Source organism: Gobio gobio (assembly GCF_949357685.1).
Source record: "Gobio gobio genome assembly, chromosome: 2".
Classification (NCBI taxonomy): Eukaryota; Metazoa; Chordata; class Actinopteri; order Cypriniformes; family Gobionidae; genus Gobio; species Gobio gobio.
Window position 1 is genome coordinate 63544082 of NC_137098.1, and position 23585 is coordinate 63567666.

A 23585-nucleotide genomic window follows, 5' to 3' on the forward strand; every position below is an offset into this window, starting at 1 on the left:
CCAACAACAATGAGACGGCATACTTGGACGAAGTGGAGCAACTGACATCATGGTGCCAGGACAACTGTCTCTCTCTGAATGTTAACAAGACCAAAGAACTGATTGTGGACTTCAGGAAGAGACAGCATCGGTCATACTCCCCTCTCATGATCAGCGGGACACCGGTAGAGAGAGTGAGCAGCTTCAAATACCTGGGTGTGAACATCTCCGAGGATCTGACCTGGACTACACACATCCAGACACAGGTGAAAAAAGCCAGGCAAAGACTGTACCACCTGCGCCAGCTGAGGAAATTCAGGGTTTCACCAGCCATCCTGAAAACTTTCTATCGAGGTGCGATAGAAAGTGTCCTGACTCAGTGCATCACAGCGTGGTACGGGAACAGCACCAGTCACGACTGCAAAGCCCTGCAAAGAGTGGTGCGCTTATCCGAGCGCATCTCAGGCTCAGCTCTCCCGTCTCTGCAGGACATCTACACCAAACGCTGCAGAGGTAGAGCTACTAAAATCATCAGAGACATAAATCACCCTGCAAACTCTCACTTCACCCTGCTGCCATCTGGTAAGCGCTTCCGTAGCCTGATGGCAAAGACTGAAAGACTCAGGAGGAGTTTCTTCCCCCAGGCCATCAGACTCCTGAACTCAGTCACGTGACTTCACTTAACCCCCGCACACACATAAACATCCAGTTTAAACATTAACATCCACATACTGCCATTGCACTGCACTTTACTTTCCTATTGTTACTGCGTAACAACCTGTAATAAAACTTGCACATTATACTTCTTTATATATACATATATATATATATTTATGTTAACCACTTATTTCTAAGTCTACAGTTTATCTCACTTATCATATCCACTTATTTTTTTATATCTTTATATTTTAATTTTTATATTTTAATTTTTATCTTATTTCCTATTTTTATCTTTTACTTGATTTATTTATAATTCTACTTATGTTAATACTTTTTATTCTAATTTTATTCTATTTCTATTTTAATTTCTTGTAACTGTTATTTGCACTGTCCATGGAGCGGACCTGTTTACATTTCACTGCCAGTTGTATATTGTGTATATAACTGTGTATGTGACAAATAAAACTCTTGAATCTTGAATCTTGAATCAAAAAGATTAAAATAAAATTATTCAAATTAAATATTTTAAATAGACTGCAGCAATTAACATTTTTTCAGAACCTCCAGTAAAGAGAATTGTGATTCCTGTTTTATCCAGAATCATGCAGCTCTAATTTCACTGTTGAATTTCACAATTACACAACTAACGTTTTGGAAGAAAAATCCAAGAGAATCAGTGGCTGTTGGCCAATAGGGGGCGCCGTCCCCTCAGTCAGCCAGAGAAGAAGGCTACTAGAGCATATTAAAATTACATTAAATATATATTGCAAAACAATTACGAAATAACATTATTTAGTCATACTATTCGACAGGTAGTCACGTTGACACCTATACACTGTAAAAAAAAAATCAGGTCTCCAATTGAACATTTTCTAGTGAGCGATCACATCTAAAATTTTCTGTTGGACAAAATGAATTTCTTGAATTTGAATTGAATTAAATTGCATCAATTCACAGAAATTAAATTTGGCCAACTGAACATTTTAGATCTGATCGCTCGATTTCAATTGGAGACCTGAATTTTTTTTTACAGTGTATTAAAAATAAAACAATTGTATTTAGTTTGTTTTGTGTGTGCGGGGCACCGGACAAATGGATGTCTATTAGGTCCGCATGTGACTGAGCTCTAATTGGCTTGTTTCAGATTGTCCAGACCCTCCCACTTTTGATTTTAGCGAATCAATATTTTTAAATATATTTTGGCCTTGTGTGACTCTTCTCCATTTTCAAGTAAGCACAATGTCTCTCCTGAGATGAGTTTAAATTCGGTTTTATCTTTACAAAAAAATGGGGTTCAAATGAAGAAATAAATATCATGAGCTTAGGTGGAGTTTGCTAGCTGGATGTGATGCAAGTCATGCCTTTTATTGTTTTGCCGGTTTGCTATTTCAAAGTCCTCGTGGGCAACGCCAGAAGGTCAATGAAACAATGCAGTTTAATTGAGGCGATCACCGGGTGTAATAGATGATCTATAGTTATACAATGGACATGCCTCTTTTCAAATTAAATACAAGTCTCTTTATGGAAGTATTATTATATGTACTATATTAAAATAGATAAATAAATGAGTGTCTCTTCTTCATTTGTGAAGAGACGACTCAACGCCAGCGTTTTTATGGCCTAAATTAATGATTGATTAACTTATTCTAACATTTTTCTTTAACATTCTCTTTCTAACATTTTTCAATGTACATTTATGAAATGCACTTTCTGTAAAGCTGCTTTGAAACAATGTGTATTGTGAAAAGCGCTATACAAATACATTTGAATTGAATTGAATTGAATTTGGACATATATTCGGTCATGTCTGTAACTTGATAGATATGTTGTCAATATCATTAAAATTAAGATTTAAAAAAATGTGTTGCCTATAAGTATTTTGGAGTTTTCGCAAACCTATTATATTGGGCTTTATTAAACTCTATGAAACCATAATGAATTGCTATGCTTTTTTAACTATTTAAATTTATTGAACAATTTTCATAGTCGTTAACCCTCATCCTTCCCTCGGGTCAGTTTTTTTTTTTAATGTAAATTTGAGAGTTCATTGGAGCGGCCCAAGACTTCAGGACTTTTGCCACACTAATGAATGTACAAAAAAATCGACTGGATTCAAGGAGTTGTGGGGTTGACATTTAAAAAAGCAGTTGAATTTTCAACTTCCATTTTTCAGTGGTAATGATACATTATTATATCACTTGTTTGCGCCAGCACCAGCCGCCACTGATGAGGCATCTAGGGCACTTATTAAATATTAGCATATAAAAAATTGCATATAAAAATGTAACTGTTTCTACAAGACACAGTCCCAGTGTGATTTATATCAGAAAATCTGAACAGCATTGATTTCCTCCGTACTTGCTACCTGAACTCTGGTAACCTCACTCAACCTTCCCAAAACCAACCACAATCCCTGGTTCAACCACCTCGCCCCATCCTACACTTCATCCGTCACACTGCTCTCATGCGCTTGTAACATGTTAGTCTAACGCAGGTTATTGATCTCTTATTAGAGTTGAATTGTCTCTCTTATTAGACACATGCTCACGTTATGGATCTTATATTGTACTTGTCTGAAGTCATTATTGTGAGCTGTAAAGTGTTAGAGAGAATGGTATTACGGTATTGCTTCAATTATTGTTTCTGCTCAGATATGAGGTGACCTTTACTCATTGTCCCTATGTTTTAAAACAGGGGTTTTCAAACTGGGACCAGGGACCCCCACGGGGCCGCAAGAGAGTGACAGGGGGTCCGTGGAAAAGTCTAGAAAAAAAGTAAAAAATTAAATAAATGAATAAATAATAATAATAATTAGATTGCAATAAATGGGTAAAACAATAAATGAAATCTAAATAAATAAAAAATTTGATTAAAATAAAAAAAATTGTTAGTAATTAATCTCTTAAATAAATTAAATTAGATTAAAATAAATTAATAAAATAAGTATAACAATACATTACTACATTAAGTAGTAGTAATGTATGTAACTGTTATTAATTTTAGATTTATAGTAATATTTTTCTGTATATGGTTGTTGTCGTGATATGACATTTTCACTGTCACACAAGATAAAAATGAATATAATTGTCATCCTTTAAAATGCAGTAAATGGTTAAACATTTTTGTCTTACATGGACCTGTTGATATAAAAACTGCTTTAGATTCTTTACCCTTTTGAATTGTCCTATGGTGTGACCGTCTCAAGCACGCCTCAATAAATTACAGCTTTATAAATTAAAAAGAAAAACATACAAATGTTAATAAATACAAGTGTCTATTTTAGTGAAATAACAATATTTTTTTTCATCCATATATTTCTAAAGATGTAGGAACTTGATACATTTTGTCACTGAAAACCATGTCCTCCGGTGGGACATCATATCCTTAATTTTAAATCGGGCAACTTCACTGGCAAGTTCAATTAATTCAAGCTCATGTTATGAAGCCCATGACGTGTGCACAACATTTTTGTAACCACTATTAGTGTTGAGTTCTGTTGTCCTTTGGTGCGACACCTCTATATTCCTAATGCTGTGTCACACCATAGGACACATTTCAGTACAAATGCTCAAAAAAACTGTGAAAGAATTGTGAAAGAAAGTTAGTGACTTTTCATCTTCATACTACATAACAATATGCATTTTTTTCTTCAAAAGTGGTGTTTTACAAAAATATATATATATAAATTGAGTGTCCATAAAATACAGATGCCGTATATATTTTAGGATGGGGGTCCCTCACACAGGGATGATCATATTTGGGGTCCGTGGTACCTAAAAAACATTGTTTTACTTAGTTCAGAATCACTCATTTCTTTTTTGAATGTATGTTTCATTCCACTAGATGGCGACACACGCTCAGAAAATGAAGGTTGTTCAGATTCCTTTGTGTTGACTTGGGTTACAAAACTCTGGCCTGTTTCTTCATGCCCAACATGAAGACAAACAAAACATGCCAGTGCTGATGATCATGTGAGCACAGCGTTTGGAATTACACAAAGAATGTCGTTTCTGTTTTGTACACTTGTGGTTCTCAACTAGCGGGTCACGTGACAGGATTAAATCGCAGGTCTGTTCCGATGTGGTTGTGGACAGCAGGGGAAAACAGTGTTTCATGCAAATAAGTTATGATTGTAAAATAAAACGAGGACATTCGTCAAAGTCTTTGCGTCCAATAATAAATCGCTTCAGTTTCGGAGCAAATTCAGTTGTCAGGTTGGCCTAAATATCCTCCAAAGGCAAGATAAAAGTATTAAATACCTGCAATAAGCACATGGTTTATGCTGACCATGACACATTTTGTGCAGTGAGTTATTTAAAAGCATGAAACCATCAGTTTTGGACAAGAAACAGTATTGTCGCCACGTGATGTCCAGTGAAAATCTAAAGGCATGACTGTTATTTTACACTTTTTTGTGGTTTTACCAACAACACATGTTTTATTTTCTCCTCCTACAGAGTTCACAGTTTCACCATGGCTAAGATTTGGTTGGCCAACATGAGCATCAGTCTGGATGAGTCTATGAATCACGGATCCAACGAAACTCTCAGTGGCTTTTATCAGCCAATGAGAGATCAAGACACACTTCACATGGACCAATGGGATGGCTGGATTCCTTCTGTGGCCGGAGTGGCTGAGAGGACAGAGGTCAGTTAGCATGAACTTGTTGAAGATTAAGTTGTCTGCTTTAATACACAAAGTAGGTCACGTTGTTAATCGCCGTGTTTTTACCCAGGAGGTTATTTACTGTTTTCTGGTGGCCTGATGCTATATTTAGATACTGAGAATAATTGTGACTTTAAAAAAATGTTTTTTTAATGATAAAAGTATTTACATTCTGTCATCTTAATAATGCTGTCTGTGTCTTTGTAAAAACGAACAAAAACACTATTAAAAAATGGGTCAGTACACTTTTTGTTAAATTTTTTGAAAGAAGTCTCTTATGCTCACTAAGGCTGTAAATACAGTAATATTGTGAAATATTAATTATACTTTTTTTATGTGAATATATTTTAAAATATAATTTATTCCTGTGATCAAAGCTGTATTTTCCGCATCATTCCTCCAGTCTTCAGTGTCACATGATCCTTCAGAAATCATTCTAATATGATGATTTGCTGTTCAAGAAACATTTATTATGATTATTATCAGTGTTGAGAACAGTTGTGCTGTTACTTTAGTAAACTTTAGTGTATGTGCACAAAAAAAGTCAAATATTAAAAAATATTCCGCTGTCAAATTGTTAAACAAAGCCTAAATATTATATTTACCGATACAGTATGAGACTGGTAGAATAAATTGCCTTCCTAATCTGTGCAAACTATATCCAGTTTTTCAATGTCATTGTCATGAGCAGGTAAAGTAAACCGGTGACTTTTACATAGAATAGATGTGACCTGTTAAGCGGTGTTTACATGGAGCAAACCACAGGAATGCACAACCAGTTCATCCGCCTAGATAATGAGTCCCGTCTTAAAGGGATAGCTCACCCAAAAATTACAATTCTGTCAGCAATTACTCATCCTCAAGTTGTTCCAAACCTGTATGAGTTTCTTTCTTCTGCTGAACACAAAAGACAGTAGCCATTGACTTCCATAGTAGGAAATATTATGGAATATCCAACCTGTAATATTCCCTTCAGTGTCTTTTTAGTGGTTTAAAAAGAGTAATTCATGAGACTGGTACTTGGAAATTAATCACATGAACAACAGCAGTGACATGGTACAACCAAAATGTAATTGATTATGAAAAAAAGTCACATTAAGAATTAATTTGAAGAATCGAGGGTTGTATGAGGGCCGTCCAGTGTGTGTGTGTGTTTGTGGAGGCTCAGTGTTGTATATGAAGGTGTTGATTTGCAGCACAGGGCATGTTGATGATAGATTCATGGCTTTGGCTTTTAAGTCTCATTTCCGCTGCTGTTGTGGCATCAGACGAGAGATGAGACCGTTTGGTTACCTCTGCTTCTCATTGGCTGGTGTTCTGCGAGGTCTCTAAGTGCAGTCTGGGATTTGAATTACACTGATTGATTGATTTATTTAATGATGTAAACCATGCAAAGAGCTCTCATGGATTCCTGTTCTGCTGTGTCTGGTCTTCCACACACACACATTATTATGCTTTTTTACATGTTACAGTCTTTAGTGTCTAATGTTTGTGTTCACTCCAGCAGGAGTTCTTCCCTATATCAGTGTCACTGTTTCTGAACTCCTTGAAACGGCTCCATTGTAGTCTTGAGTTTTACACAGAATAAAGGGGCGGAGCCTGGTTGAGTTAGTTAGTAGTGTGTTGAGACCATAGACTGTAAAGAAATATGGACGTAGTGTCCGTAACATCACCCGTATTACAGTTTAAGTCACTTCCGTGTTGGCTTCAAGAGAGACCGCACGAGGTTGCCGCTTGTCTGAAACTCAAGGTTATGGTAAGGGGCGTGACATTTCCCAAACACGCTCAAAGAACTTGACCAGTCACAACACACTGATCCAGCCGACCAATCAGAGCACACTGCACTTTTCAGAAGGAGGGGCTTCACAGAGACAGGAACTGAACAGAGCGTTACTGACAGACTGGTAAGAGAGGTTCTGCAACAATGGAGAAAAATAATGTGTTTTTGAACATTCAACCATAAAGCCCTGTTCCAGTAGACCCCAAAAACTACATCAAGACTTTGAAAAAGAGCATAATAGGTCCTTTTTAAAGGGATAGTTTAACACAAAATGAAAATGTTGCTATCATTTACTCACCCTCGAGGTGTTTCAAACCTGCAAAGTTATTTTGAGGAATGTTTCAACTGTTTGTCAAAGTCAGTGGCATCCAAAACCTGCATTGTATGGACACAAATATGTTCTTTTGTGTTAAATTGAAGTCTGGATTGACATGAGGATGAGTAAATCACGACATAATTTACATTTTTGAGTGAACTATCTCTTTTAAATCTGTATGTGATTACCCTAAAAGCTTCTGTTGTGTATTCCAAATGTTGCAAATGAGTTTGCTTTACATTAAACAGGGAATTGTTTGGTTGAAACCAGTGCTGGAAGCGGGAAGACCAGCAATTATTCGCTTTTCTGTTAAAAGTACCGGTATATATAGTGTGCATATCAGCAGCTTTCACAAACTGATTGTGAACCCACTCGACAGGGTCTGTCCCGTCGCTCTCTCCAGGCAATGACTGTTAGCCACACAAGCCAATGTTTTGACTATCAGTTGTGAATTTGGAGCATGTTGTAGCTTAATCTGGCCAAGAAGCATCCATTTAGGTTGGAAGAGACTGACTGACATCAAATCAAACTGATACATGAAATATTAAAATATTAAACGAAGCAATCTTGTTTTTGCTACGCAGGTGTTTTTTTGCTAGTTTTCAGCCCGGCGCAGTTATCATTTTCACGTCCAGCGCCACGTTGTACTCGTGCCCATCTGTTCACCCATGGGCGTCTGGTCTGACAGCGAGGTGTGTTCAGGCGCATTGTTGGCGTGTTGCTATTTTGAGGAACTGAAAACGACTGATTGACCAACAAAAACCTGCTCTAAAGTCAATAGCGCAGTATTTTTATGTTATTTAAAGAGTGTGTTAGTAATATGTTCCTATAGGTGGATGACCAACGCACATACACCCCGTTTATTACACACACAGGGATGCGCAGCAGCACACACACATTTTTAAATATAAAAAATGAAAGATTCCTCTCTGGAGAAGTGTTCAGTCTTTCCGCTCTGTAAATAGCAAATCCGCCATGGTGCGAGTGCAACTGGCTTTTAAAGGGAATGGGAGATGAGACTCTGATTGGTTTATTGCACGTTACGCCCAAAACACACCCATGACTCATTAAGAGACTAGGTACAACCCTTTTGGTTCATGCTCTTGGCGCGCCGACCATTTTTCCGTTGTTAAACTAGCAAAAGTGGACCCACCCTAAGTGCACCTGCGCTTCAGAACATGCGCTCAGATCGTTACAATAGGGCCCAGTGTGTCATTGGCCAAAGAAGGAATGTGGAATGCGTTTGTGCCAGTAAATTATCTACGAGAGGATTGTAGAGTTTCAATGTATAAGAGTTTGAGGTATTAGTGAAATGGAAGGTGCTGAGAAAGTCTGTCCTTCAGGAAAGGAGAATGTGTCGTCTGCGGGTGAGACAGGAAGCTTGGATCTGGACTGGGCCATACAGCAGGGGGAAGTGAATTAGATTGTGTGAGAGAGTTATTGCAGAGTTTCTGGTAAATGTATGGTGTCATGCATCTATCAGGACATTGTATCAATCACCATGACAAGACTGTCAATCACCTGCCGTCTCTGCACTGTCTTCACAGTGTCGCCTCTGCACACACATGCACACACACACACACACACACACACGACTCTCTCCTTGAATGTCTTCAATGACACACAACTCTTCCCAGTGCTGGACATCAGTCGGACACGGTCACCACTTCTGCATTCTGTTGCATTCATTACTTTACTGCGCTTTTATATCCAGCCGTGTTTTTTAAAATACTGTTGTTTTCTGATAGATGGATGGATAGATAGATAGATAGATAGATGGGTAAGTAGAGGGAGGGATGGATGGATGGATGGGTAAGTAGATGGATGGATGGATGAATGGGATAGATAGATAGATAGATAGATAGATAGATAGATAGATAGATAGATAGATAGATAGATAGATAGATAGATAGATAGATAGATAGATATAGATAGATAGATAGATAGATAGATAGATAGATAGATAGATAGATAGATAGATAGATAGATAGATAGATAGATAGATAGATAGATAGATAGATAGATAGATAGATAGATAGATAGATGGGTAAGTAGATCGATGGATAGATGGATGGATGGGTAAGTAGATAGATAGATGGATGGATGGGTAAGTAGATGGATGGATGGATGGATGGATGGATGGGTAAGTAGATGGATAGATGGATGATGGATGGGTAAGTAGATGGATGGATGGATGGATGGATGGATGGATGGGTAAGTGGATGGATGGATGGATGGATGGATGGATGGGTAAGTAGATGGATATATAGATGGATGGATGGTAGATAGATGGATGGGTGGGTGGGTGGGTGGGTAAGTAGATGGATGGATGGATGGGTAAATAGATAGATAGATAGATAGATAGATAGATAGATAGATAGATAGATAGATAGATAGATAGATAGATAGATAGATAGATAGATAGATAGATAGATAGATAGATAGATAGATAGATAGATAGATAGATAGATAGATAGATAGATAGATAGATAGATAGATGGGTAAGTAGATCGATGGATAGATGGATGGATGGGTAAGTAGATAGATAGATGGATGGATGGGTAAGTAGATGGATGGATGGATGGATGGATGGATGGGTAAGTAGATGGATAGATGGATGATGGATGGGTAAGTAGATGGATGGATGGATGGGTAAGTGGATGGATGGATGGATGGATGGATGGATGGATGGATGGGTAAGTAGATGGATATATAGATGGATGGATGGTAGATAGATGGATGGGTGGGTGGGTGGGTGGGTAAGTAGATGGATGGATGGATGGGTAAATAGATAGATAGATAGATAGATAGATAGATAGATAGATAGATAGATAGATAGATAGATAGATAGATAGATAGATAGATAGATAGATAGATAGATAGATAGATAGATAGATAGATAGATAGATAGATAGGTGTTATTTTGCTATTGGATTCAATGTCACGTTTGGCACATTTCTGTCTTTTATCAGTCATGCCCATCAGCAACTAACTTAATTATATGGTCTTGACGGAAGGAGAGAGAGAGAGAGAGAGAGAGAGAGGACGGAAGGAAGGAAGGAAGGGAAAGAAACAAAAAAGCTGAGTAAGCTGTAGGAATGAGAGTGGGTAGATATCCTGTGCACACCTCCTCTCAGCGTGGAGAAAAGAACATGATGTCACTCTGAGAGGAATCATGGGACTGATGTCACACACTCATCCCACCTGTGTGTGTGTGTGTGTGTGTGTGTGTGTGTGTGTGTGTGTGTGTGTGTGTGTGTGTGTGTGTGTGTGTGTGTGTGTGTGTGTGTGTGTGTGTGTGTGTGTGTGTGTGTGTGTGTGTGAGTGATGACTGACTCCCTGGTGGTACTGAAGAGGAGAGTGTGTGAGATTGAGTGAGAAGCATGAATAAACTGCAGGGAGCGAGACTTCATCCTTTATGTAAGTTTGACTGTGTGTGTGTGTGTGTGTGTGTGTGTGTGTGTGTGTGTGTGTGTGTGTGTGTGTGAGACAGGTACACATGAATGTTTCCTGTGTGTGAATGTTCTGTGTGTCCTGAGGGGTTTCTGGGACTGTGTTTGGAATGTGTCTGTACAGAGGAAGTGATGTATGCCTGAGGCCCAGCTAACCATGAGAAGAAGAAGAGAGAAGAGAGGAGGCAGAGAGAGCACCTGAGGGTTAAACACCACTGCCACTGGAAAGCCGTTGTCCCCAAGATTTAGTTATGCTTTATTTTTTGTTGTCTTTTTGATGCTCAACACCGCCCGTCTCAGGGAGTCCCACTAGATTTTCCTATGGGGGTTTATAATCGGGGGGTGTTTTTGTCTGTTGTAAACATAAAGTTGATCACAGGCTTTATTTTACACATAAAATGAAAAACCCCACAGGAAAATCTCTCAGGATTCTGCGGTGAGTTAGTCTTCCGGTGTGGTCGTCATCCCTGCACCACTCTTCTGACCGCACTTTTGACAAGATCAGGTATGTGTCAGTGATTCTCGGGATCTGTAGCCGTCGTCCTGTCAGTCATATCTCCTTCCGCTCGTCATGTGATCAGTGAATCACACTGTGCGGAGCAGAGCAGACGCTTTTAATCGTAGCATCTGTTGTCCAACTTAGCTGGATGCTTTTATTGCTATAAAAAAGCTAAACGACAGGTGGGGCCAAGTAATGTAATGGTGCCGGACACAGTGTAACTCTGGTAACAGACTACAACAGCAAGGCCTGGTTTCACAAACAGGGCTTATACTGAGCCTGGATTAGACCTTAGTTTAATTAGGACACTTTATAAAAAAAAACATTACTGGTGTGCATGTTGAGACAAAACAACGGCACTGACATATTTTAAGATATTAGGTACAAGTTGCTTTCAGTTAACATTCATTTTAGTCTGAGACTAGGTAGTGCTGGGCGGTATGACCAAAATTATACCGGTTTCTCAGTATATTGCTGTATTTTTTTGTGTGTTAACCACATTTTTTACTGATTCAGAGAGAAAATACTGCGGTAGATTGACTTGTGCCCTATTTTACTGTCATGATGAGTAAATATTGTAGAAAAATTCACACTAGAGTTAATACAGGTTTACAAAGCCCCATAAAATGATGCTGTGGGGAGACAACAACCAATAAAACAGACTACACACTCATTACACACACATGAATATTCAAATATCACCACGGAGAGAGAAAAAACAGAGGGCGCCTTAAAAATCGAACCCTATAACAACAAACTGTCAAAACGAGGGAGAAACGCGGAAGAACATTTAGAAGGATATATTCCGTACATTTAAGAGCACTACAGTCGCTGAAAAAACGACACACGTAAGTTTAACACAGAAAGAAGAAAGCAGTTACTTTGTTTGCCCAATCTTCTTTAAATTGTCCGTCTATATCATTGTCTTCGGTGTATCAGAATAATCCATCATGTCATCACGTTCATGATCAGACGTACGGCTGTATTGTGTCCTTTTGCACATATATTTCATTTGATGAAATATGTGCACATACACGCTGTTGGTTCATGTTTAGAGCACTAGAGTATATGGAATATGTCCATAAAAACTTAAACGCGCTCACGTAAGCCAGTTACGTTTTCTTTGTAAGTTGAATGCAGAAGGCAGTCCGCCGGAAGCTAGATATTTAACTTCATAAAGTTTTACAGTTACCACACCTCAAAACATTGTTCGGATGATGTATTTCAAGACATTTGTCTGTTTTTTATCCTTAAAACGCTCTTGTGTGTAGGACTCATTTCTTACGTTATTATTTTAGAGCTAGTAAGGGAGGCTTGACGGAGCAGACTATGATCTCTGCGATGTGGTACACACGACCGGAATCCAGTCATTAAAGCAGAATTTGCTGTATAATGTGGAATTTCATGAATTGATGAATATATAAAAAGCAGGTCAGTACACTTAAATTAAAAGGCGATATAGACTAGTCTCTGTGAATATTAAGCTGCAAAAAGACTATTTAAATATGAATCCTGCATGTTCTGCGTGTCTCTGTGTGAGTGAATGGTGCAGTTGGTGGTTTCATTTAACACACACAAACACACACACACACTGAAGCACGCGTGACGCTCGCTGTGAATGCGTGAACTTCATCTCCAGAGCCGCTCTGAGATTCCTTCATCAGCATTTTACCGCTTCATTTGAGAAAAACTATCGCCATATCATATACACAGAGAAACTCAAAGGTCTTCACGGCAACCCGTCAAAATAAAAGTTTTTTGTGATAGGAACATATATCACTGTTGTACAGTAGAATTTAGCTACGTCTCAATGTAATAATACAAACACTAATAATAATAATAATAGCAATACATTATTATTAAAACTCTTATTTTATTATTATTAAAACTATTATTAAATTATTATTATTTTTTTATATAAAAGTTTGTTTAATTGTATATGATTAAAAGATTCATTTAATTAATGTTTCATTTGATTGGCAAAAAAATTATTTATGAAATTAAAAAAACGTTACGAAAATTTGTATTTGTATTTTTAAAGTAATAAATAGTTGTTTATACGAATTCAATTAATTAGACATGCTTTTTAAATTAAACCATTAAAATGGAATACAGAACTTAAAACAGAAAACAAAGAATTTGGTAAAAATAAAACGGCATTTGATAAAATAAAATAAAACATTTCATAAGGCCCTAAACATGTAATTTTTGTTATACTTTTAGTAAATTGATGTTAAATTGTATGTGTTTCATAATTTCAATTATTAGACAAATTTAATGTAACCCAAACTAATTAAAATGGAAAAACTGAAATTGGGGAAAAAATAAAACATATTTCATATGGTCCTAATTAATGCAGTTATTAGAGAGAGAGAGAGAGAGAGAGAGAGAGAGAGAAATGTGTGTGTGTGTGTGTGTGTGTGTGTGTGTGTGTGTGTGTGTGTGTGTGTGTGTGTGTGTGTGTGTGTGTGTGTGTGTGTGTGTGTGTGTGTGTGTGTGTGGACTGGTAATCATCACGTTATGGGGACAAAATGTCCCCACAAAGATAGCAATATCCGAAATCCTCATCCTTGTGGGGACATTTTTAGGTCCCCATGAGGAAAACATCTTATAAATCAGACTAAGTGATGTTTTTTGAAAATGTAAAATTGCAGAATGTCTCCTGTGAGGGTTAGGTTTAGGGGCAGGGGCAGTGTAGGGGGATAGAATATACGGTATGTACAGTATAAAAACCATTACGCCTATGGAAAGTCCCCATAAAAGATGAAAACCAAACTGTGTGTGTGTGTGTGTGTGTGTGTGTGTGTGTGTGTGTGTGTGTGTGTGTGTGTGTGTGTGTGTGTGTGTGTGTGTGTGTGTGTGTGTGTGTGTGTGTGTGTTTGTGTGTGTGTGTGTGTGTGTGTGTGTGTGTGTGTGTGTGTGTGTGTGTGTGTGTGTGAATTAATAGCTAAACTGTAAGTTTATCTGCTTCAAGAACAGCGCCGTTATTACCTTGCTAGTGAGAAATTCATGCAGCTTTTAAGTTGCTAAACTATTTTACCGATAAACTTGTCAGAGCAGTGCCGACAACACGTTTCTGTGCGAGTGTGTGTCCGCTCTGTATAATGCTTTGATAACTTCACCTTATCATCAAGTATCTCCGTTCACTCTCTCCCCCATGTTCGCTGAGGGAAGGTGATGAACGGGGATGTAAAAATCAAAACCTCTTCGCCCTCCACCTCTTTTGAATGAAAGGAGCTAATCAAAGCCCACCCCCACCCCACACACAGTCACTGCGCTCAGCTCTTTGTGTCCCGGGCCTTTGTGTTCCAGAGGCCCTGACGGGGAGAGAGACAGACACAGAGAGAGAGGCAGAACACTTAGAAGACGGGTGATCACGTTAAAACATGCCACTGTAATTTACTCCAATGCTACCATGCACTTTATCAGGAACACTGCCAGAATTTGGCTGACGGTGAGCGCTGCACACATACACATGTCCCCTGCTTAACCCCGACACAAACAGACATTACCCAGATGCTGCTGCAGCCACTGACATCAATCATGGCCTGTCCACTTCTCTCCCTCTGTCTCTTTCTTTCGTTGTCTGTCTTTGCTTCCCCCTCTCTACTTCTCTCAGTGTATTTCTGGCATGACAAATAACAGCACGTTTGTATGGCTGTATAGCTGCAAACATTTGATATATTTATTTACTAGATTTTTACATTTTCTTTAGAAAATGTGAGTGGTGTTTAATGTACACTCCCGTTCAAAAGTTTGCGGTTAGATTAATTAAATTTTTTTTAAACAAAAATACAGTAAAACTGGTAATATTGTAAGATATTATTGCAATATAACTGTATCCTCTGACCAAAGCTGAATTTTCAGCATCATTCCTCCAGTCTTCAGTGTCACATGATCCTTCAGAAATCATTCTGGTATGATGATTTGCTGCTCAAGAAACAGTGTTGAAAACCGATGTGCTGATTCATATTTCTGTGGAAACCTTGATAATTTTTTTCAGGATTGCTTGATGAATAGAGAGTTGAAAAGAACAGCATTTATTTGCAATATTAGAAATGTCGTTCCGGTCACTTTAATGCATCCTTGATGAATAAAAGTATTAATTTCTTTCAAAAAGTAAAAAAAAATGGTACTGACCACAAAACTTTTAAACATCAGTGTATGCCATCATTTTCCAAAAAATGAATTGCACTGATAAAAAATGTTTCTATGTTGAAGTAAATACTACAGAAAAACATCAGGCAACTGATACTGGTGTTCCCATCATGCACTGGGACATGAATAATTAACAAGGTTGCATTTTTCACCGTTTTCCATTGATTTGGTTTGATGTTAGGTTTAGTAACTTGCTGTTTTGTGGCACCTGGAGTTCATTTTCTACTCAAAATGACACATTCATAAGCCGTGTTTCCCCACGGGATCTTTCCCCAGGAACTAGGGACTTTGGGGTGGTACTCGTGTGTTTCCACCACAGGAACCAGGGTCTAAATAAAGTTCCGGGTAAAGATTTCACCCTCAAAACGGCCCAGCTCGTGAGGTAGTACTTTTTCAAAGTTCAGGAACTTTCGGGGGTGGGGCTTGAGCACTGAACATGCTGATTGGTTGAGCTCACGTAGCATTTTAGTTCAACCTAAAAGTCTGCCGTGGTGCGTGCTGTAAGAGTCGTTTGCTATTCAAATCAACAATGGAGTCTAAAAAATACGACTGATTTACCGACGATGAGGTTCAGGCTTTATTAAGGTTATTTAGACGAAATCCAGTGGGCTCTGGAAAGTCACCGGACTAATCTTCACGGTACTTTAGACCTTGATGGAAACACAGACAGCAGCAGGTCAGGGGGAAAAAGAGTTCCTGGGACAAATTGTTCCGGGTAATTTCAGTGGAAACTGGGCTATACTCAAACAAATGTTATCATTATTGTTTACTGTGTAACATGTACTGAGATCTCTGTGTTCAGGCGGGTATCTGTAGATATGGTTTCTACACAATATTTACTGTATTACTAAATCAAATGTTCATTATCACTGTATTTTAATGTGACTACATGTACTTACTATAGTAATAACACTGAATGATGCATAATTAGGTAATTAACCCTAAACCAAACCCTAATCCTAACTCTAACTCTGTAGTAAGTACATGTAGTTATTTAATATTACTCAGTGCTTATGATTCTGTGGTGAAGTAAATACTACAGAAAAAACAATGCCATTTCTACATGAAAAAGTTAGTTCAAGTAAAACTAAGCCAATTCTATATCAGTGCTCAATTCAAGCTTGTAGAAATTAAAGTGTAAATATCAATGCACTGGTGTTCCCATCATGCACTGGGGTTTGAATTATCACTGTTTTCCAGCTGTATTTACATTGTTAGGTTTAGTAATTTGCCATTTTGTGACATTTTCTACTCAAAATGACACATTCATACTCCGTCACTGTGTATTGTGTACCAAGTATTGCGGTCTCTGTGTTCAGGTGGCACGTTACTATTACTGTACATGGACACGGTGTCTAATATCTATTGTGTTATTTACTTTATTTATTAGATGTTTCTAAGTAATACGTACAATTTAAAAACGTGGTTTAATTCAGTGTTATATTGTTTGAGTAAAAAACTATTGCAAAGGAAAGTAGAAATTACTCAACAACCTTTTACTGGCCAAAATCACTTATTTTCTGTAAACTTAGAGTTTACTTAATTAATTCCATATGTGAAATTTACTTTTAAAAATAGCGTACATTTTACTTGGTTTTTTTTTCAGTATGCAATGTAACTACGTCGACCTTAAAAGAAAGCGTAACTGTTAGACTTCAGATGCATTGCTTAATTCAGTGTTATATTGTTTGAGGGAAAGGAAACTTCAACTAAGTAGAAATTACTCAACAAACTTTGAGTAATGATTTCAAAATATGAAATAATAAATGTAAAACTATAAATGTAAATATAGAATTCTACATTTAAATTAATCACACTTTTGCAATAGTTTCTGTAGAAAAACATCACGTGGCAAGTGGAAACCTTGCAAGTAGAAATCAAGCCCTGATGTTATTCCCAAGAAAAGAAATTGAAGGATGAATATGTAATTTTATGTCAGAGAAAAAGAGCTATTGTCCCTCACACAATTGCAGTCAGACACACTGTACGTCTAGGACACTGCGCTCCTTGTGTGCACCTAATAGCTAGGAAAGTTTTGCATAGTGCAGCTCTCAATGACGAACTGAAGCGAATCTTTTTAATTCTTTGTGTGGGCTGTGTGAATTGTAAGCAGTCTGTCAGGAAATGCAGTTCTGAGTTTGTTTTGCTTGCACTCGAAGCACTAAACTAGTCTCAGTGTCTCTCTAAGAACTCATTAACCTCTCTTCAGACTGTGAGCTGAATAACAGAACAGCAGGGAGCTTGTGTCAGGTCTACGTCACTGTGATAATAAGCCATCTAATGTGTGTGTGTGTGTGTGTGTGTGTGTGTGTGTGTGTGTGTGTGTGTGTGTGTGTGTGTGTGTGTGTGTGTGTGTGTGTGTGTGTGACATCTATTCGAGTGATGGTGGGGGCCGAGACGTGAACTCAGGTCTCGTGACTTGGACTCAAGTCAGACACGAGTCCCAATTTGGAAGACCTGTGACTCGACATAGCCAATATTAGAATACTTGAGACTCGACTTTGACATTATCGTAGTGACTTGTGACCTGACTCATTCTGGACAAGTCATGCATTGATGGCGTGAGCTTAGACTCACACTGATATTCCGTTCCGGATCAGCGTGTCCGTCTGTCAATGTATGTGGTGTCCTGGAACAAAATGAGCTAGTAACAAAAAAAAAAAAAACAGGAAGCAAATATCACAACATAAGAGCTATTGGGTGAGCAGTCAACTGAAAATATACTATAGGAGATTTGTTACAAAATCATATAATCACTTCAGGTTTACGTTACCACTAAAATTCAGATTGAGTACTTAAAGGGTAACTTCAGTGATTTAGCATTAGGCTTTGTATCAGTAGAAACCCGGTATATTCAAATTATGGTATTTCCCCCCCTCATATCCCCCTGAGTTCATTTTGACAGCATATTTTGATTTAGTTTTAGTCATAGTCTTTTGACTAAAATGCCATTTAGTTTTAGTCATATTTTAGTCACCTAAATTATTTTTAGTTTTAGTCGACTAAATATCATTAGATTTTAGTCGACTAAATCTACAGTAGATTTAGTCTCCTAAAATCTAATGAGTTTAGTTAAATTGTAATACATTAAGCATTCAAGTCTTACATAACCGACTGTCACTTGAACTGACATTTTGACATCATTTTGTTTTTGATATTAAAAATACACGAAAGAGCTCAATTCACTTTTTTGTTTGTTTTTAAAAACATCAATATAGTTTTTATAACTTTGTATTTCTGTTTTAGTTAGTATATCATGTTAAGCAAAAGCTTCAAATAAGTTTGTTTATTTATTTTTTTAATTTCAGTTAACATTTATTTAATTTCAAGTAACAAAGATTTTTTTTAATGGTTTTAGTGAACTATTATAACCCTGATACTTTATTTAATATGTGTCAAATACTGGTCTTTCCTCCTGACTATGAGTTAAAAGGGAATGAAATTAAATACAGTTTATTGTGTAAGCAAAAACGAATATATAATGCATGATTTTTAATTATAAACAAGCTGGAAATACACCGGGACTCTTATTTTGAAATCTCGCCTTACTATTGCAGTTGCAGGAGCTCGTTCAAGTTCAGTTCAGGAGATAAAATATGCATTGTTACAACCGTCTAAAACACATTACTATATAAACACGGTAAAGTAAACATTGTCATTATTCATCAGCATTAGTTCATAAACAATTGCCCGGCATAACTGTGTGTTATTGATTGATTGTGAGCCGCTCTGGAGCGCTGGATTGAGGATGAGCCTGTAGAAGCTCAACAGTGCCGTGTTCTCCAGCGGTTAGATCAGTTCAGATCAAATGTGCGCATCTGTTACACAGGACATCAGTTCTGACTGGATCTCTTCCCTAATCGACCCTCCCTAACATCTTTGTCTCGTTTTTATTTGTTGACGAAAATGACAGTAAGTTTTCGTCATAGTTTTAGTCATCCAACACTAGTTTTTATTTAGTTATCGTCTCGTTTTCGTCAGTGAAAAAAGGTTGTTGAAATTAACACTGCTGAGACGAGAGAATCATGCATTTTATTTCTGGAAAAATTCCTCAGATGACGCAAATATCGTAATTTTGCGTCATCTGAGGATTTTTTGGCCAGAGACAAAGACTACAGCCACTAGATGGAGCTGTTCCGCGTGTTATCAACCCGCCCACAGGGGAGAGATCTCACACACAGAATGTAGGACACAGACGGCCGCACGGACATTCATAACGGAGCGGTGCAGAGTAAAGTAAGTGTTTCAACTTTTCAATGAATTCCTGGTATAGTTTAGCTTCCTCCATATGCGATCTGAAAACGTGCCAGAATGGCGCTTCACGTTACCTCAGCTCAGCTCAGCTCTTCTCTCGTGATGAATGAAATCTGACACTGCTGCGTCTGTGCCGTGACTTTCGTTCGGCTCACTCACACTTTATTGAAAAGACACGTTCAGTTTTTAATTGTAGTGTTTATTCTCTAACTGAACTAAATTATGAAGACTATGAAGATCAAAACGACGGTGTAGGGAGTGGCCTCGTAGGGCAGCGAAGCAAGTGCATTCTGGGAGTTGTTGTCTTTCATCCACATGAGACAAAAATACATTTTCTGTCTTTTCTCAGTCTAGAAGGCACCAAATTCAAAAATAATTTCACATTTCTACTACATAAATGACCCAGTTTAAATAAAAGTACACTGAAGTAACCCTTTAAATTAAAATAGACTGGACTGTAAAAATCTTCTCTAGTATTAAGAGTGGTTTTAAAGGGGTTTACATGCATCCAAGGTCAAAAACACATTATATATTCCACATCATTGACTTCATTTCTCAAAGAGTCTGGAAACGGTTAGTGTGAAGATTCAGGCTGTGTCCGAAATCACACACTCTTGAGTAGGTACTTCACAACCACTAAAAAGGTACGTTCTATATTGTGTGCGTGTGTGTAGTGTGAATGTAATCTGGACGTACTACATTCACCATGTTGTCATTATCATGTGACCTACCAGCGTCAGTTACGTCATTACTTATTCTACATATTTTGTCACATACTGTTTTTCACTTACTATAGAGTAGGGAAGTGTGCGATTTTGGATGCAGCTTCAGTCTCTCTTGACCCCTCCCTTCTAAGAGTCTACTCTGCTCTGATTGGTCAGACGGCCCAGTCTGCTGTGATTGGTCTACTCTGCTCTGATTGGTCAGATGGCCCAGTCTGTTGTGATTGGTCTACTCTGCTCTGATTGGTCAGATGGCTCAGTCTGTTGTGATTGGTCTACTCTGCTCTGATTGGTCAGACGGCTCAGTCTGTTGTGATTGGTCTACTCTGCTCTGATTGGTCAGATGGCTCAGTCTGTTGTGATTGGTCTACTCTGCTCTGATTGGTCAGATGGCTCAGTCTGTTGTGAATGGTCTACTCTGCTCTGATTGGTCAGATGGCTCAGTCTGTTGTGATTGGTCTACTCTGCTCTGATTGGTCAGATGGCCCAGTCTGTTGTGATTGGTCTACTCTGCTCTGATTGGTCAGATGGCCCAGTCTGTTGTAATTGGTCTACTCTGCTCTGATTGGTCAGATGGCCCAGTCTGTTGTGATTGGTCTACTCTGCTCTGATTGGTCAGATGGCTCAGTCTGTTGTGATTGGTCTACTCTGCTCTGATTGGTCAGATGGCCCAGTCTGTTGTGATTGGTCTACTCTGCTCTGATTGGTCAGATGGCCCAGTCTGTTGTATTTGGTCTACTCTGCTCTGATTGGTCAGATGGCCCAGTCTGTTGTAATTGGTCTACTCTGCTCTGATTGGTCAGATGGCCCAGTCTGTTGTGATTGGTCTACTCTGCTCTGATTGGTCAGATGGCCCAGTCTGTTGTGATTGGTCCACTCTGCTCTGATTGGTCAGATGGCTCAGTCTGTTGTGATTGGTCTACTCTGCTCTGATTGGTCAGATGGCCCAGTCTGTTGTGATTGGTCCACTCTGCTCTGATTGGTCAGATGGCTCAGTCTGTTGTGATTGGTCTACTCTGCTCTGATTGGTCAGATGGCCCAGTCTGTTGTGATTGGTCCACTCTGCTCTGATTGGTCAGATGGCCCAGTCTGTTGTGATTGGTCCACTCTGCTCTGATTGGTCAGATGGCTCAGTCTGTTGTGATTGGTCTACTCTGCTCTGATTGGTCAGATGGCCCAGTCTGTTGTGATTGGTCTACTCTGCTCTGATTGGTCAGATGGCCCAGTCTGTTGTGATTGGTCTACTCTGCTCTGATTGGTCAGATGGCCCAGTCTGTTGTGATTGGTCTACTCTGCTCTGATTGGTCAGATGGCTCAGTCTGTTATGATTGGTCTACTCTGCTCTGATTGGTCAGATGGCCCAGTCTGTTGTGATTGGTCTACTCTGCTCTGATTGGTCAGATGGCCCAGTCTGTTGTGATTGGTCTACTCTGATCTGATTGGTCAGATGGTCCAGTCTGTTGTGATTGGTCCACTCTGCTCTGATTGGTCAGATGGCCCAGTCTGTTGTGATTGGTCCACTCTGCTCTGATTGGTCAGATGGCCCAGTCTGTTGTGATTGGTCTACTCTGCTCTGATTGGTCAGATGGCCCAGTCTGTTGTATTTGGTCTACTCTGCTCTGATTGGTCAGATGGCCCAGTCTGTTGTGATTGGTCTACTCTGCTCTGCTTGGTCAGATGGCCCAGTCTGTTGTGATTGGTCTACTCTGCTCTGATTGGTCAGATGGCCCAGTCTGTTATGATTGGCCAACCGCTTACATCGTGTGTCAGAAACAAAACCCGGCAGTTTTTATTTCCACATCAATTCCAGGCCGATTCCTCATCCTTTTGAAGTGCAGCGCGGTGTATTCTCAGCACTGAAAACAGCGTCTTCTCAACATGTCGACAACACGAACCAAACGCTTCCAGTCTCAGCTATAACTGCAGAGTTTGAGGGTCAAAGTAGACGTTGTTCACGGGGAGCCAACATTTCATTGTCACGTAGGTTTGTAACAGGAAGTGAGACTGGCCTTACTGATGACTCGTCTTTCTTTTAGGAGTTTCTTTATTTGTCGTGCACTTTGATCTTTGAAACTTTGCAGACCTTTTACATTCACTCACACTGCATGAAAGGGAATACTCGAAAAAGCATAATAGGGGCACTTTAAAGAGTAAGGTCTAGTAAGGTCGTACACATGCTCACTCACATTTTAAAACCACTTCATTTATAATGATATGTAAGATTAAATGTATGTGTATGAAATCACAGTAACTTTCATTATGTCTGTACTCTATATACATCTGATCTAATACCTCATTCTGACAAATTTGACTGAAATGGCCACAGAACTTGTAAGAGTCTGTGCATGATGTAACTGTAAATTGAGAAGGTAATTAAGGTTGGGTTTAATTAGACAGTAGTTATGGGAGTCCGCCAGCAGCCCAAAGCTCACAGGACAGTTATGGCATAACTTTAATTACCTGGTGTTAATTTTGAAGGCCGTACCCCATTGAAACACAGACGCACACGCCTCTCCACATTGTGTGAACAGCGTGTTGGATAGCGACAGATGGATCACTTCAGCACGCGTGAGCACTCGCTCTGCGCTGTGAATGGCTGTCCTACAGTAGCTTTGTTCTCACTGTAGAAAGCTGGAGAAATATTGAGACAGACTCTTCAGGATGAGAACAAAGAGGACACACATAAGCGAACGATGTTTCCGTGTAACTGCATGTTCTCCCCTCTCTCTCTCTCTCTCTCTCTCGCTGTCTGTTATTCTGTTCCTCTGCGTGTTTCTTCTGATAAGAGTCTGTAACAGGCTTATGGCCCTTAAAACCTTTAAAAGCGATTGTCACACTGTCTTTGTTCTCCAGTGAAGATCCTCCCTGCTCTGGCGTAGACATTTCATGTGTTTGTTTGTGTTCCAGAGCGCTTATGCACACCATGATTGGATGTGATGAGATCAGCGAGCAGTCTGGATTGGTGGAGTTAGTTGTTAGGAGTTTGATGTTGCTGTCGAGAATGACATGATTCAATTCTTTATGATGCAACAATTCGGCATGTTGATGACATTATGAGCTGTAATGCAGCCACATGTGCTTATGAGATTAAAAAACATTA

The 23585-nt window shown here is 38.8% G+C and overlaps 1 protein-coding gene across 6 annotated transcripts in view; it reads left to right on the top strand.

Annotated features, from left to right (window-relative positions):
* The window catches only part of kdm6ba (lysine (K)-specific demethylase 6B, a), a 127750-nt gene that overhangs the window by 7155 nt on the left and 97010 nt on the right, over nucleotides 1-23585 (top strand). For all 6 annotated transcript variants that reach the window (XR_013815956.1, XM_079809158.1, XM_079809163.1 and 3 more), the window contains one exon: nucleotides 5097-5286. The gene's annotated coding sequence lies outside the window, so the exon portion shown is untranslated. The remainder of the gene's footprint in view (nucleotides 1-5096; nucleotides 5287-23585) is intronic.